At 39.1% G+C, this 15,403-nt stretch overlaps 1 protein-coding gene and 1 pseudogene across 2 annotated transcripts in view; one reads left to right on the top strand and one right to left on the bottom strand.

The window, feature by feature from the left end:
* Positions 1-15,403, bottom strand: part of ZNF609 (zinc finger protein 609) — a gene marked incomplete at both ends in the record, with an annotated part of 169,920 nt that overhangs the window by 61,604 nt on the left and 92,913 nt on the right. The gene's annotated exons all lie outside the window — the stretch shown is intronic.
* On the top strand, positions 13,991-14,854 carry LOC311175504 (large ribosomal subunit protein eL33-like; annotated as a pseudogene). Its single transcript has one exon. The product of its transcript is annotated as a large ribosomal subunit protein eL33-like (transcript).

Raw genomic sequence — 15,403 nt, 5'->3', positions numbered from 1 at the left:
GGGTGGTATTCCATTACTGAGAGAAAAAGGAGGAACAGTTTTTATTTTCAATTTGGAGAAAGGTTGGAGATTAGGTATTTTTTGTTTGTTTGTTTTAGTTCACTTAATTGCCAGCAATCTAGGAAACTGGAAGTATATCAGGAGTAGGAAGTATATTAGGAAAAGAGGATGTAGGTCTTCTGAGCATGATCTGATGCGATCTTCTAAGAATTTTTAAGGAGTTCAGAACAACATATAAATACGAAGATGAGTTAGTAGAAGATATGGATGAGGCAATTTGGCACATGTATCAAAATATGAGATGTACATGTTCCCCTGTCCCCAAATTCCATTTCTAGAATTTATAGCAAGATAACTGCATAGGTGTATGTTATAAGGAAGAGGAAAGGTTGCAAGGTTACAATAGAACATGTATTATTATATTTGCAAATTAATGTCAAATTGATTTCTATATAAATATTTGATTTCTTTAAAATTTTTTTTAAATTTATGCATACAAGAACTGGGGTGTAGGTCAGAGGTACGGGGGTGAGATGATTCACCAGAGACAGAGTGGGGAGCAGAACAGGTGAAACAGAAGAGGTCAGCTGCGCTATATGGGTTACCTCCCTTGCCTGGGATGGAACTCATGCTGCAGTGACTGGCAATAGCTTGATAGCACGGAGACTTTAACCCATGCACCACCAGTAAGGCCCAGTACCTATGATTCTTATACAATGAGTAGGTTAAAAGTTAGAAGTTGCACACTGGAAAATTCTGCTGCTGTTATCTTTGGGTAGTGAGATTCTGGATGATTTTTACTTCCTCTTTTTTTTTTCAGTATTTGATTTTCATTATATTGAAAATGTTTCATTCTATCAAAATTTGTTACAACTTTCAAATTATATTAAACATTTTTAAATAGTGATTTTAAGAGGAAAATGAGAGAGATTTACATATGTAAAGATTTAGTGTAAGAAAAGAGACCTAGGTTGATGAGGAAATGGGAATGTAGTAAGAATAGTGGGGCATAGAAGTAAAAAGGGGAGGCAAAAGTGTAAGTACATTAAGTCAGTATATCCAGTACACTGGCCCAAAACTGTGGGATGCTTCCTAAGAGCTGGGGATAAAGGCAGTACTAAATAAAGATCTCTATGACTTCATAAGGCAGGTATTCAAAACCAAAAGATTACCTATATTCATTTGATAAGAGCTGTTGAGAACCCAATGGCACCTTCCACACAAGGACAAATATGCAAATTCTTTGTTGAGAAATAAACAATCCCAAACCCTGCTCAGTGGCAACCAGAATCCTACCTGGAACAGGGCCAGAAAAAGCCATGTCTCCAAACACTTCTGAGAAAACTGGGGCTGTGGCTTATCAAATTAAAATGCAAAGCAGCTCACTCCAGTGTCACCAGCAACTGTCAGAAAGGGATTATGGTTCCCACCCCAAGGATGGAGGTCAGCTAAACAATACCCATCTTCTTGTGCAGAGAAGGAGAGAGGAGGAGGAGAAAGATTAGGCCTGTTTCCAAATAGCAGTCCTGCCTGCTTGTTACCGTGGTAACCTCCCGTCCCTGAGCAGCTCTCATTTGTCTCTCTCTGCCTGACCTTCATGTTGCTCTGACAGTAACTGAGAAGGAAAAGGTGTCTGCCTGCCAGCTAAGCACTTGAGTTGAGGGCACTGAGCAAGAAAAAGAGGCACTCCAAGTCCCTCTTACTCTAGACTTTAAATGATGACCTCGAGCCATTAGAGACCTGAAAGAGATTTCTGGTGCCTCTTGTCATTCCATCCTTCCTCCCCTGCTCTCAAGGCCACCTCACTTCTCTGATATATCCTTTCAGTGTGAGGAATCTGAGTCAGAGTCAAGTGGGTAGGTGAGAAGTCACAGAGAAGAGGAAAAAACAAGACATGACAAGCTGAAGAAGAGAGGTAATAAAATATTAACTCAAAAATGCCTGAGACAGTTATAAGTGTAGTGGTACAGTTTTTAATTTCCTTTCTTTTTAGGATTTGTGCCATATGTTCAGTCAGTGGAGGTGTGAGGGCAATTAAGGTTCTTGGGTCATGACTGGGAGATGGGTCCAAACAATGCTTTTATTTTTATTTTTTGTTTTTCTTCAAGCCCTGGATATATTAAATTGAATCATTTGACAAATAAATATTGAGTATTCCCCATGTGTAGGCCCTGAGCTAGACACTGAGTATGGAGTGGTAAATGAAAGAGTGGTAACTAAATACAAATTGGAAACCTTTTAAGGAACAAACATGGCAAAAAAAGAGAACAAAGAGAGCTATCTAGGACAGACAGGGAAGGTATCTCTGTAGAGGCTGAATTTAACCTGAAGGAGAAAAAGACATGAAGAGTGTAGGGATAAGCAATGCAGGCAGAGGGAACAGCCCACATGCAAGCCCTTAGTGAGCTTGGTATATCTGAGGTTTATGTGTCACTTCCTAATATTGGACTCACTCACAGAAAAATATTGTAAGCCTGCTGATTCTAGAAGTTGAGGAAGCCCATGGAATGGGCAACATGAAACAGCCAGCCAAATATTATCCACTAAGTTCACAGATGACTGAGTTACTAAGATACCAATCATGCTATGGTCTTTAGCTAGAACTGTTATACAATGGTTTAGAAAAATAAGAGCTACTATACTGGAGACAGTTTCCTGCCAATAGCAGTTACTGTTATTCCAAAAGTCAAAGTAGGCTAATTCCTATTAGTTTATGCCTAACAAGGCATCCTCATTACAAATTTTACCCCAAACCTACTTAAAATGATTTATGTAGATGTAATGAGCATATAAAGGAGGTAGCAGGGGGCCTCCCTGGTGGCCCAAGGGGTTAAGACGCAACCTAGAAAGCTGTCCACAGCCACTGCAGCACGGGTTCGATCCCTGACCAGGGAGCTGCCCATGTGGTGCAGCAGACCTCTCCTGACTTGCCCACTGCTCTCCTCAGCAGTGTGTTTCAGTCGATCTACCTGTTCTGTTCCTCACTCTGTCTCTGGTGAATCCTCTCACACATCTCCCCCCCCCCACCTCTGGTCTGTACCCCAGTTCTTGTGTGCATGAATAGGTAAATCTTTAAAAACAACAACAACAAAAAGGAGGTGGCAGGGCCAACTTTTAGTTCCAGTTTTTTTTACCAATTAACTGTTTATTAGGCAAGTCACTTCACTCCTCCAAACTTCAATCTTATGAAACAAAGTAGCTGGACTTTATGATCTCTAAGGAGATTGTACTGAGAGTTTCTTCAGCTACAAGTAATAATACCACAGTCAAACTGGCCTAAGCAAAAAAGGAACTTTCTGGCTCTCGTATAACTAAAAATGTCCAAATTCGACACGACCTGATATAGGGGCTCAAATGATATGATGGGGTCTGGTTTCTCCCTCCTTCTCTTGGTGCTATTTTCTCTGTTTCAGCTTCATTTTCTGATAGGCTCTCCTCCTGGGTGGCAAAGTAACTGTAGCAGTTCAAGCTTCCCAAGCTCTAGTCTAATGGGAAAATGGGTTTTCTAACCATGCTAATACAAATCCCGAAATTCTTTCTGATTGGACCAACTTCTGGAATTTAAAAACTTATATCCCTTAAAATCATATTCTGTAAATATGATTCTAAATCCTCACCTTTGCAGGTTTTAATTTTATAATTATAGTATACATGTAGTTTTTGACTGCCCAGCACCCTCCTTTCCCTATAGGAAAACCATTCTTCCATTAGTCCTCATACTGCTGATGAGATTGGCAATCAGAGTACCTCTCCAGCTACCTGGCTTTAGGAGTGGGTTCAGTATCAGTCTATTCCTTTATTTCTTCTAAAATAAGCTTCTGATGGAATATTTAATTTTTTTAGAAGATGGAACTACGATTCATCCTTTTTTTTTTTAATTTTCTAGAGGCATGTCTTATTTATTTATTATTTGTTTTTTTGGTTTATACATGCACTGGGTACAGTCAGAAGCGCGGGAGGGTGAGAGAATTCACCAGAGCCAGAGCGGGGAGCAGAGCAGGCAGAAGGACCAAAGTACACTGCTGAGGGGAGCAGCGGGCGGCAGGAGAGGTCTGCGCGCCATGTGGGACCCTCCTCCGGTGGCCGGGGAGCAGCCGGGGATCGAACCGGCACCGCAGAGGCTGCGGGCAGCTTCGCAACCCAGCGCTCAACCGCTGCGCCACCGGGGAGGCCCTACGATTCATCCTTAAGATGCCTGTCCATAATATAAAATCCTTTGAACCTCTCCTGCTCTTTAAAGTATTACATTTTTGCATCTTCCGCAATCAAAATACTTGAACAATAGTCAAGGAGTTCCACACAGGTTGGGCCATCAGAACATTATGAATTATTCTTGAATATGAGAACTTTCTGAAGACCAACTGGAATTTTCAGATTGCAAACTATCAGAATATCACTGTATCTAGAAGATTTTTATGTGAGGTATCTATTAATTTAAAACATAAAATGTGTGAATAAAAGTCTTTTGAACAAATAAACCATAATTTATTTGGTCAATCCCAACAGGTGGATTTTTAGCTGTCCCAATTTTCACTTGTATAAACAAGGTTGAGAGGACCAGCTTAACGGCTAAGTCTCTTGCACCTGTTTGATTTTTTTCACAGGCTAAAGTCCTACTTCTTCAAACAGAAGTAAAGGATGAAGATAAGTAGCAGAGGGTAATGATTAAAAGAAATAAATGGACTTTGCAGATAGCTACCGTGAGTTGAAACAGATTTTCCACTATTGGCTGTGAAACATTAAGCAAGTCACTTAACTTCTTTAAGTCAGTTTTCCCATTAGCAAAATCAAAATCATACTGGTACAATATCACAGAACTGCTGTGAGAATTAAGTGAAATACAATATACAAAGCATTTGGAATTGTTGCCCATGCCCAGCACAGTCTGATAAATGTTAAATGCTGCTGCTGCTGCTATAGTTTCTGCTATTATTAAATGTGTTCTGAAGATCCTCCAAAGGGGTTTCTTCCACTGACCTTTATCTCAGAACATAGATGAGAAAGTTCACAAGCCAGATATCAATAGCTCTTCAGCCCGAGAGTAGTTCAGGAGCTGGCAACTAAATCATCAATTACAAGAAATTTAAATGACTTTTCTTTCTTTTTAACTTTTCAAGTCCATTCTTATTTCATGTTGGAACATGCACACATGAGGTGATAACAACTTTCATAATTCTCGCACAACTCTACACTCAGCTCCAATCAGAAAAGTTAAAGTGGAGTTTGCTTGAGGAATTCATGTGAGGAAACCAGAGTAAATCCAGCAAAGTCCCAAAAGGACATTCTGATGTGCAGTGTTTTAAAGCACCTTTCCTTTGTGGCAGCTGAAATTGTGTCCTATTGTACTGTTAGACTAAAAAAGAAGTTGCCATAATCTCCTGTAGTCTGTACAATCTCTCACTGCTCGTAGAACAAACTGTATAATCCATCAGTATACAGTCTCCTCAAGGAGATAAACCTAGTCAGCAGGTGACAAATTGGTAATAATCCCATAATTCTCTAAGGAGTTAGAGAGAAAGCACTTAATTTCTACTTCTGAGACATATGGCTAATCACTAGCCTGAGAAGGGACCCTTAGAAAACCAAATGGGTAGGGCCTCCCTGGTGGTGCAGCGGTTGAGCGCTGGGTTGCGAAGCTGCCCGCACCCTCCGCGGCGCTGGTTCGATCCCCGGCTGCTCCCCGGCCACCCGAGGAGGGTCCCACATGGTGCGCAGACTTCTCCTGCCGCCCGCTGCTCCCCTCAGCAGTGTGCTTAGGTTCTTCTGCCTGCTCTGCTCCCCACTCTGGCTCTGGTGAATTCTCTCACCCTCCCGTGCTTCTGACTGTACCCAGAGCTTGTATAAATAAATAAATAAATCTTAAAAAAAAAAAAAAAAAGAAGAAAACCAAATGGGTAGAACAGCTTCTAACAAGGGGGAAATGCCTAAAGCACAAATACTTTAGCTGTTTTAAAAAAGATCAGGTAGGTTTCCTTCAACCTGCTCCTTTCTTGCCCTCTATAAAAAGCAATCTTGATTCTGCAAAGGAAACTTTCCTGGCTATTACTCCATTTTCTAGCACCCTCAAAATTTCTACACATTAGCTGTGATCACTTAAGCTCCCTTAGTCTCAGTTTCCTTCTAAGATGAATGAAATGCTAGGATTTTAGTCTCTTAAATTCTAATCTTGCCTAGATTTGAATTTGTTATTCAGGGGGTAGCACTGCTATAAACTTGCACTTTAGGGTATTATGCTCAGTGAAATAAATCAGAAGGAAAAAGAAAAATATTGGATGATATCATTTATAGGAGGATACAGGGAAATTGACCAAAGGGTTTAAAAAAAAAAAAAGACAGGGCCTCCCATGGTGGCGCAGTGGTTGAGCACTGGGCTGCTGGGCTGTGAGGCTGTCCGCAGCCTCTGCAGCGCCAGTTCATTCCCTGGCCTCCGGCAAGGGTCCCTGAAGGGAGAAATCAAATACTGTACAAAATGAACAACAATGTAAGAAAATTTAAAAAATTAAAAATAAATAAATGAACTTGGACTATAGAACAAGAGTGTATCCATCAAAATGAGAACATCTACATTCAGACAAGCATTTTCAGAACTAAAATGAAACAATGCCAACCAGGAACTTCTTCAAACTGATATGAATGAGAAAAAGGCAGCACCTAAACCACAGTGGCTGTGGTATGGTATCAGGTTAGGGTCCAAGGAGGAGTGGTGCTAGAAGAATCATACTATCTGAGTCCCATAGAGATACGTGTATTTCAAATATAATAAATGATGAAATAGCTCAGATACATTTATTCTTCAGACAGTAAGGTATCTTCTTCTTTCAATCTATGAAATATTTAAATGGTCAATTTTGGTATGATTTTCACATCTCCAATGTTCCAGAGCCTACTTCTCAAGACTTTTTTTTTCTCTACAGATTTTGTTCAGGTTGCTTGAAGAGATTCTATGGATTTCTAGCTCCAAAGCTAGACTGATCCAACTGAGTAAAAGATTAGAGAGAACAGGCACACACATGCAGAAACTAGCAAGAAGTCATACCTGCCTGAAGGGAGAAACAGATCAGTACAGAAGAGAAATACTACTTTTGTATTTCTAACAAGTACACATGGCATATAAACATGTTTTTCAACTTCATAGTTTACTTCAAGTCCTTGATGAACATTCAATTAATTCCACAAGTCTAATGAGGAACACCTAACAAATTTTTATTGTGTATACACCATTCTGTGCCATATTTTAACACCAACAGGCCCAAATCAGATGTTTCTGTTCTCCCTCAAACAAAGATTTTGCTCAGAGAAAAAAAATTATTTTCTAATCTACTACAAAAAGAAGAAAAAAAAAAAAAACAAAGTCACATTGTGATCCTGGATTAGAACAATTAAAATTATTAAATGGCCACCTAATATATTTTACCCACCTCAAAATTCCAGTGGCATTCTCTTAAGAAATAGAACAAACATTATTAAAATTCATATGGAACCACAAGAGACTCTGAAGAGCCAAAGCAATCCTGGGATAAAAGAATGAAGGAATCATGCTTCCTGACTTCAAATAATAATACAAGGTGATAGTAATCAAAACAGTATGGTATTGGAATAAAAATAAATCAATAGACTAGAACTAAGACCTAGAAATAAACACACACGTACAAGGACTTAATTTATGATAAAGGAGCTAAGAGCCTAGAATGGAGAAAGGAAAGTTCCTTCAACAAATGGTGTTGGAAAAATCACAAATATTGAAACTTGGCCACTATTTCACACCATCCACAAAAATTAATTCAAGACAGATTAAAAATATGGATGCATGACCTGATCATAAACCATCCAGAAGAAAATAGAGGCAGTGCACTCAACAATGTTGTTCTTAGGGATGTACTTGGGGACCCAATTCCAAGAGCAAGGGAAACAAAAGCAGAAATAAACAAATGTGACTACATCAAACTAAATAATTTTTGCAAAGAGAAAGGCACTTCATTAAAATGAAAAGTCATCCTACCGAGTGGGAAAAAATATTTGCACATCAACATTTGACAAAGAATTAATTTCTAAGGTATACAGAATTAATATCATTCAACAACAAAAAATTCAATCCAAAAAATGTGCAGAACATCTGAAGAGACTTCTTCAAAGTACAGAAAGCCAACAGGCACACACAAAAAAGGTCATCATTACTTATTATTAGGGAAATGAAAATCAAAACCACAATGAGAAATCCCCTCATATTCTATGAGAATGGCCTATATCAAAAATACCAGGAACAAGTGCTGGTAAGGGTATGGATAAAACGAACCCTTGGGGATTGTAAATTGGTTAATGTCTCTAAGCGAAACAGTATGGAGGTACCTCAAAAAATTGAAACAGATCTACTATCTAATCTAGTAATTACACTTTTAGGTACCTGGAGAGTATAAAAATATTCCGATCTGAAAATATGTATTTTCACTGTAGCACTATTTACTATTTACCACAAGCAAGATAAGGAAACAACCTAAGTGCCCACTGATGGATGCTTGAGCAAAGATGATGTGGTATAGATATAAAATGCAATACTACTTAGCTATTAAAAACAAAGGTGAAATATTGCCATTTGTGGTAAAAAATGGAACTTGAGGGGTAAAGGCAAGCAACATTAAGTCCAGAAGGAGAAAGTCAGATACCAGGTGATTACTACTCACATGTGGAATACAAAGAAACAGACAAAACAAAAGCAAATTCTGGAATTAGGACTGCAAAACTGAGGCTACCAAAGAGAAGGAGTAGGAAAAAAAAAAATAGAAAAAGAAAAATTAAGCCAGAGAGTGTACTTCCATAGAATCTCAGAGGTATAATTCTCCTTTGTAGCATTATCTTATGCAAAATGACAGCTTTTAAAATGCCTTCCTTCCATAATAAACAAAAGGTTCAATGGAGGGTATTCCTTCCTTTAACACTCTTATCCTTGGGGGTCTATCATACTGCCTGAACATAGAATATACTCAACAAATATTTTCTGAATGAATGAATAATAACTTTGAAAATCTAAGTTGAGATAACTTTTGCAGGAATATATAACTTTCTAGAAACTGGATGTCATAGGCTCCCTCAATCACAGACCCAGAACTTAATAGTTATTTCAGCATATATATGACAAAGTTTCTAAGGCCTTACTACAAGTGGGCACTGTGTTAAGTGCTAAATATTTGTCACTGACAGGACTGACAGTGTCATTTGTCTATATAATAGACACTCCATATACAAAGGGAGATGGAAAGGTAGGATTCCCTGTCCCTCTACTACTTGACATTAGGACAGTGAAATGCATGCAATGACAAGGCTGAGATTTCAACAACTGGTGGGTGGCAAGATCTACTTTGGAGAACAATGGGCTGCTATTTCTTCAGCTGTTGTAAACGATAACTAATTCTTTAGTCTCTGCCATCCTTAAGAGTTAAATTCTATCATTCTTTGTTCTCCAGAGTAGCTGCTCCTAAAAATTGAATAAACAACAAAGTACTGTCCTTCTGAAACCTCTCCTAGGAAGCAACAGGCAGAGATAATCATTCATAGGAAGAAAAGTTATAAAAGAGTGACATTATCTTGAAGGCAAACATCTATCTCTATTCTGTAGCTAAAAGAGAAGAAGTATAGGCTGCCACATGGTAACTGTTTCTTTCTCTATAAATTATAGGAAATAAATAATGAAAAAGTGTTAAATGGTAGTTCTAATAAACTTGAGAACTATTTCATTTCACTAAAGACTTCTGCTGCCTTTTGTTCTGTTTTAATATATTCTACCCAGCATTCCTTTAAAGGTCACAGTAGAAAATGCTGCTGACACCTATTATCATCTCAAGTTATTCCTGACTCCCTTATCCTTCCTTCCTCCGGGTTATGTCAACCTACAAGTTAAGAAATCAAAGATGGTGAGTAGTAGTATAATTAGGTGGAACATGATGGGGACAATCAGCACTTCTCAAAAGGAACTTTGTTTCTAGGTTTTCTTAGAGAATTTTAACTTCTCCCTGAAAATTTAACAAGGTTTTCAGTATTTGGACTTCACAAGGCATATTTCCTTTTGATCATTATCTCAAAAAAAAAGCATTTCAGAATCCCTTAGATTCAGTCTCCTTCTCTATGACTCACTATTTACTGGACGAGTATTTAGCACTCAGAATATTGAGTTAATTCAGTAGTGCCTGAATCTACCAAGTATGGTTAGCACTCAGAATATTGAGTTAATTCAGGAGTGCCTGAATCTACCAAGTACGATTGGCACAGGGATCAATGATGCCAAAGGCAAATGGGTATAACTACAAAAACTGAACATCCAATTAGGCGCCAGGCAACTACACCTGGAAACAGACAACAGTTAAAAGTAAAGTGTTTTACTATATTCAAAGGGAATACATAGGGATATATGTCAAGCAACAGGTATAATCAACCCAGTAAAAAGCATTCACAATTTGCTACAGAATTGAAAACAATATAGCAGAACTATACAGCAGATTCAAGTTAGTACCTTAAGAAGACAGCAATAAATATACATGCACGGCTACCACCAGCATAAGGTCTTTGTGAATTAGAGAGAAGCTACCTCCTTCTGGGCAAACCAGGTTCAAGGTGTGATCAAGCTCAGGCTGGATTTCAGCCTTTCATTTAACCCTACTCAGGAGGATGTAGTCCAGAGGGGCACATGATACACAAGTGAGGGGACTGCCTGTGTGTACCAAAACCTCATTAAAATGAAACCAAGTATATAGAAATCAAGTAAACAGAAAAATAAGAATAAAATCTCAAGGACAAAGAGCAAGATAGGAAATAGCAGACATGCAATGTCAAAAATAATTTAGAAACTAGAAATTAGACGGACAACTGTTAGACTAGAGGAAGATGAAACTTATGCCTGTAAGAGATGATAGGGGTGGAGGTAAAGAAAATATGTTAGCAAGTATTTAAAACCCAGGAAAAGTTTAGAGGTATTCTCTTGAAAAGAGAACAGTGTTCAAAACAGGTATTTGGGCACAAAGTCTTGAAAAAATACAATCAGGCCTCTACAGATCTTCTACACCACCCAGTGTAACCTCCCCACTTCCACACTCTCTATCCTTCACTATTCCAGCAGAATCCTGAAGGTTTACTTTCTGGATATGTTGAGCACACAGGCTCTGTACTCACCCATACCAAGCAAAACTGAAAACAGGGATAAAGTACAACAATGAGAGAAATGGCAATACATAAAGTCCTTTTCCCTCCACTAGGCTCTGAGAAAGCAGGCAAAAGACTGGTTGATTCCTCTGAGGAAAAATGCCTGCCTAGCAAAGACAAAAGATCTACAGATGCATGCAGTTGGAGGACCACCCCCCCAATCTAAATGGTCAGTCACCCCTACAGTAAAGCACAACAGTTGACAAGCTCCACCAATGAAAACAGAGCTTCTAAAAAAAAAAAAAAGAAGAGATTGTAGTCTCACTTTTAAATACAAGTAAATAATCAAGAATGACAAGACATTTGGTAAAAATGCTCTAATATGATTCTTAACTAAACAATGAATGAACTCATTAAAAAAAAAAAGACAATGCAGGGAGCAGAAAAAAAACAAAACAAATAGAATTATGATCATATCATACATAATATACTGCATCCATGAAACAAGAACAAGAGATTATGAGAAATAATTCAGAGTCTAAAGAGACTGTAGAAATAAAAATAAACTATTTCATTATATATGTATATAAAATAGGAAGCTGGAGGATAAAATTGAAGAAATCTAGAAAAAAAAAAAAACCCAAAAAGATAAAAACAGGGAAAAAATAAGAAATTGAGAAGGGTAATACAATAGGGCTACACTGCAATTAAGAAAGTTGAAGAAAGAAAAAGAAAATTGATTTTAAAAAAGAAAGGAAGGAGTCTGGCTAAACAGTGGCAAACACACCAAACTCTCCTCCTCTACATCTTCACAATCAAAACTAAGTTAACAACCCTTGAAAGACAAATGGATGACCACTGCATGTATCAGGAGCAATGGATGGCAAAAGGAGGTAGGAAAAACTGTAATTGAATTGTATTTTGGGTGATACTGGGGCAGCACAGCAATAACAGGGCATCACAACCTGGGAGAGCAAGAGACAGCATCTGTATATAGCCCCTCTGCTGTTGTTGACCCAAGGGCACATGACCACATCAGGGACTTTAGAAACCGGCTCTACACCTGAGAAGGGAATATACTGAGCATGCACACTGGAGAAACAGTGTATTAAGGCTGCAGAATGATGATTACTGGCTTGAGCCTGTGGCTTCTAAACTAGAGCAGTTGGAGTTCAAACCAGCGGGGAGAGCCAGATCAGATCACCTGCCTCTCTTCATAAAAGAGGTTATTATTTGCAACCTGAAGCTACGCTATGCCAAACACCTGCCTCATCCTCACCCAGGGCCAAAATCAAGACAACAACTGAATGCTCTCACTAACTGGAGCCTAAGCATCTGGACCTCACTAACAGGAACAAGTGCACTAGAATTAGGCTCCATACATGAAAAGTAAAGAGAACAATTCCTGGATTATGTCCCTGTCTCAAAGTTTTTACCCATCGCTGTATCTGTTGCTCAACCACAGCCTAAACACTGAGGCTGGCATAAGGTTGTACCAAACATTTTGGTCAAGGAGTTGACCTAGGAAAAGGGTTCACGGTGGATCCCCACCACTCAATATGGGGACCTGCAGCACTGTAGGAAACCTGAACCAATGATGTTCACTGGAGCTGGCCTTTCAGGGCTTTATTGGCCCAGTTCCTTTTTTTTTTTTTTTTTTTTTTAAATAGAGGCATGTTTTATTTATTTATTTATTTGTTTGTTTTGTTTATACAAGCACTGGGTACAGTCAGAAGCGCGGGAGGGTGAGAGAACTCACCAGAGCCAGAGCGGGGAGCAGAGCAGGCAGAAGGACCGAGGTACACTGCTGAGGGGAGCAGCGGGCGGCAGGAGAGGTCTGCGCGCCATGTGGGACCCTCCTCCGGTGGCCGGGGAGCAGCCGGGGATCGAACCGGCGCCGCAGTGGCCGCGGGCAGCTTCGCAACCCAGCGCTCAACCGCTGCGCCACCGGGGAGGACCGGCCCAGTTCCTTTTGATCTACTACCTGCACTGGCACCAGTGCCCCAGTTATCTGAATAGGTGCAAAAGCACTGATCTGTGAAACATTAGACACTGGGTAAAAAAAAAAACAAAAAACACTAGGATTATAACAAGCTTCTTGTAGAAGGAGTATAAAGCAAATTTATTAAAATAAGAAAATTCAGGGCCTCCCCGGTGGCGCAGCGGTTGAACGCTGGGTTGAGAAGCTGCCCGCGGCCTCTGCGGCGCCGGTTCGATCCCCGGCTGCTCCCTGGCCACCGGAGGAGGGTCCCGCATGGCGCGCAGACCTCTCCTGCCGCCTGCTGCTTCCCTCAGCAGTGTACTTCGGTCCCTCTGCCTGCTCTGCTCCCCGCTCTGGCTCTGGTGAATTCTCTCACCCTCCCGCGCTTCTGACTGTACCCAGTGCTTGTATAAATAAATAAAAATAAATCTTAAAAAAAAAAAGAAAATTCAATTATGATTCATAAAAACTAAAAATGATGAGACAGAAGAATATATCACAAATGCCAAAGGAACAAAAAGCCCTGAAGAGTCTCAGTGTAGAACTGTGGAATAGGCCTGAGGAGTTGTTTCAGGTAACTGTTAACCATGCTAGCCAAATTAAGAAAAAAAAATGGATGATGTAAAACAACAAAGACAGAAAATATGAGACTTACAAACTAATGGATCTAAAAAGCAATATTACTGAATTTAAAAAATACATACAGCACCTCAACAGTAGATATGCAAGTAATGGAGAAATGTAAGTAGTGGGGAAATTCGTGAGCTTGAAGGAAAAGTGGTGGAAACACAAAAATAAAACGAGAAAAAAATAATTAAAAAATGAAAACACACTGCCATCTTGGAGCCTGGGTAGGCCCGCTGAGAACAGGGCTTCTAAGATATGTCTCGATGGCTGTGGTCCAAGGCCAAGGCCATTTTTGCTGGCTACAAGTGGGGTCTCCAGAGGGAGCATAAAGCACTTCTTAAAATTAAAGGCATTAATGCTCCAGATGAAACGGAATCCTCTCTAGGCAAGAGATGTGCTTATGTGTACAAAGCAAACAACAACACAGTGACTCCTGGTGGCAAACCAAATAAACTAGAGTAATCTGGAGAAAGGTAATGAGTGCTCACAGAAACAGTTGTGCCAAGTTCCAAAGCAACCTTCTTGCTAAGGCCATAGGACACAGAATCCATGTGAGGCTGTATGCCTCATGGATTTATACTTACCAAAAGCCAATAAATTAAAATGAATTCGTCCTCTTTTATTAAAAAAAAAAAAAAAGAAAACAGTAAGCGCTCTTCGGGATAACCTAAATACAAATAACATAAGTATCATGGGGTTCTTAGAAAGGAGAAGAGAATGGCATAGAAAATTTCTCTAAAGAAATATTGCTTAGAACCATATCAATCTGGGAAATGAACTAGATGTCTTGATCCAAGGGGCCCAAAGAGTTCCAAACAAAATAATTCCAGACTGACACACTCCACGACACGTTATAATCAAACTGCTGAAAGTCAATGACAAGGACAGAATATTAAAAGCACCAAGAGAAGGAAGAGTACCTTTAAGGGAACACTTATGAGACTGTCCATAGACATTTTAGTGGAAATCTTTTAAGCAAGAAGGGAATAGAAGGAAGTATTTAAAATACTCAAGAGGAAAAAAAAAGATTTCCAGCCGAGAATACTTTATCATTAAAAAACTAGCATGTAAGACAGAAGGAAGCTTCAGTAAAAAATGCAAAAATTAAAGTCCAATAACAAGAGGGACATGCATGGCGAAAGAGATGTTTATAAAATAACAAAAAAAAATTATAGAGATATCAGCAAAATTATACAACATGGAGGAAAGTAAAAATGTGGCCCATCAGAACAAGACCAGATCATCCAACGGGTCACAAAAATAGTCCACTATATGCTAATTTTGCCAGAATGTTCAAACAAAAATTAATAGAAGTAACACATAAGACAATGAAAATGGAACTTAAACATAAAAGGAAGATGTCAAAAAATAGAAAAACAAGCTAAAAAAATCCAAAATGGCCATAAGCACTTATGTCTCAATAATCACCTTAAATGTAAATAGCTTAAAATCCAATTAGAAGTTATAGCGTGGTGAGTAGATTTCAAAACAAATTTTTACCTATTTATAGGATACTCATCTTACCAGTAAAGACAAACACAGACTTAGAAGTAAAGGCTGGAATATAATACTCCAAGCAATGGCAATCAAAAAAGTTAGGAACAGGGCCTCCCCGGTGGCGCAGCAGTTGAGTGCTGGGTTGCGAAGCTGCCTGCAGCCTTTGCAGCG

This window comes from Talpa europaea (assembly GCF_964194135.1).
Source record: "Talpa europaea genome assembly, chromosome: 8".
Taxonomy (NCBI): Eukaryota; Metazoa; Chordata; class Mammalia; order Eulipotyphla; family Talpidae; genus Talpa; species Talpa europaea.
The sequence above is the reverse complement of the archived record's forward strand: the minus strand, read 5'-3'. Positions and strand labels throughout refer to the sequence as shown.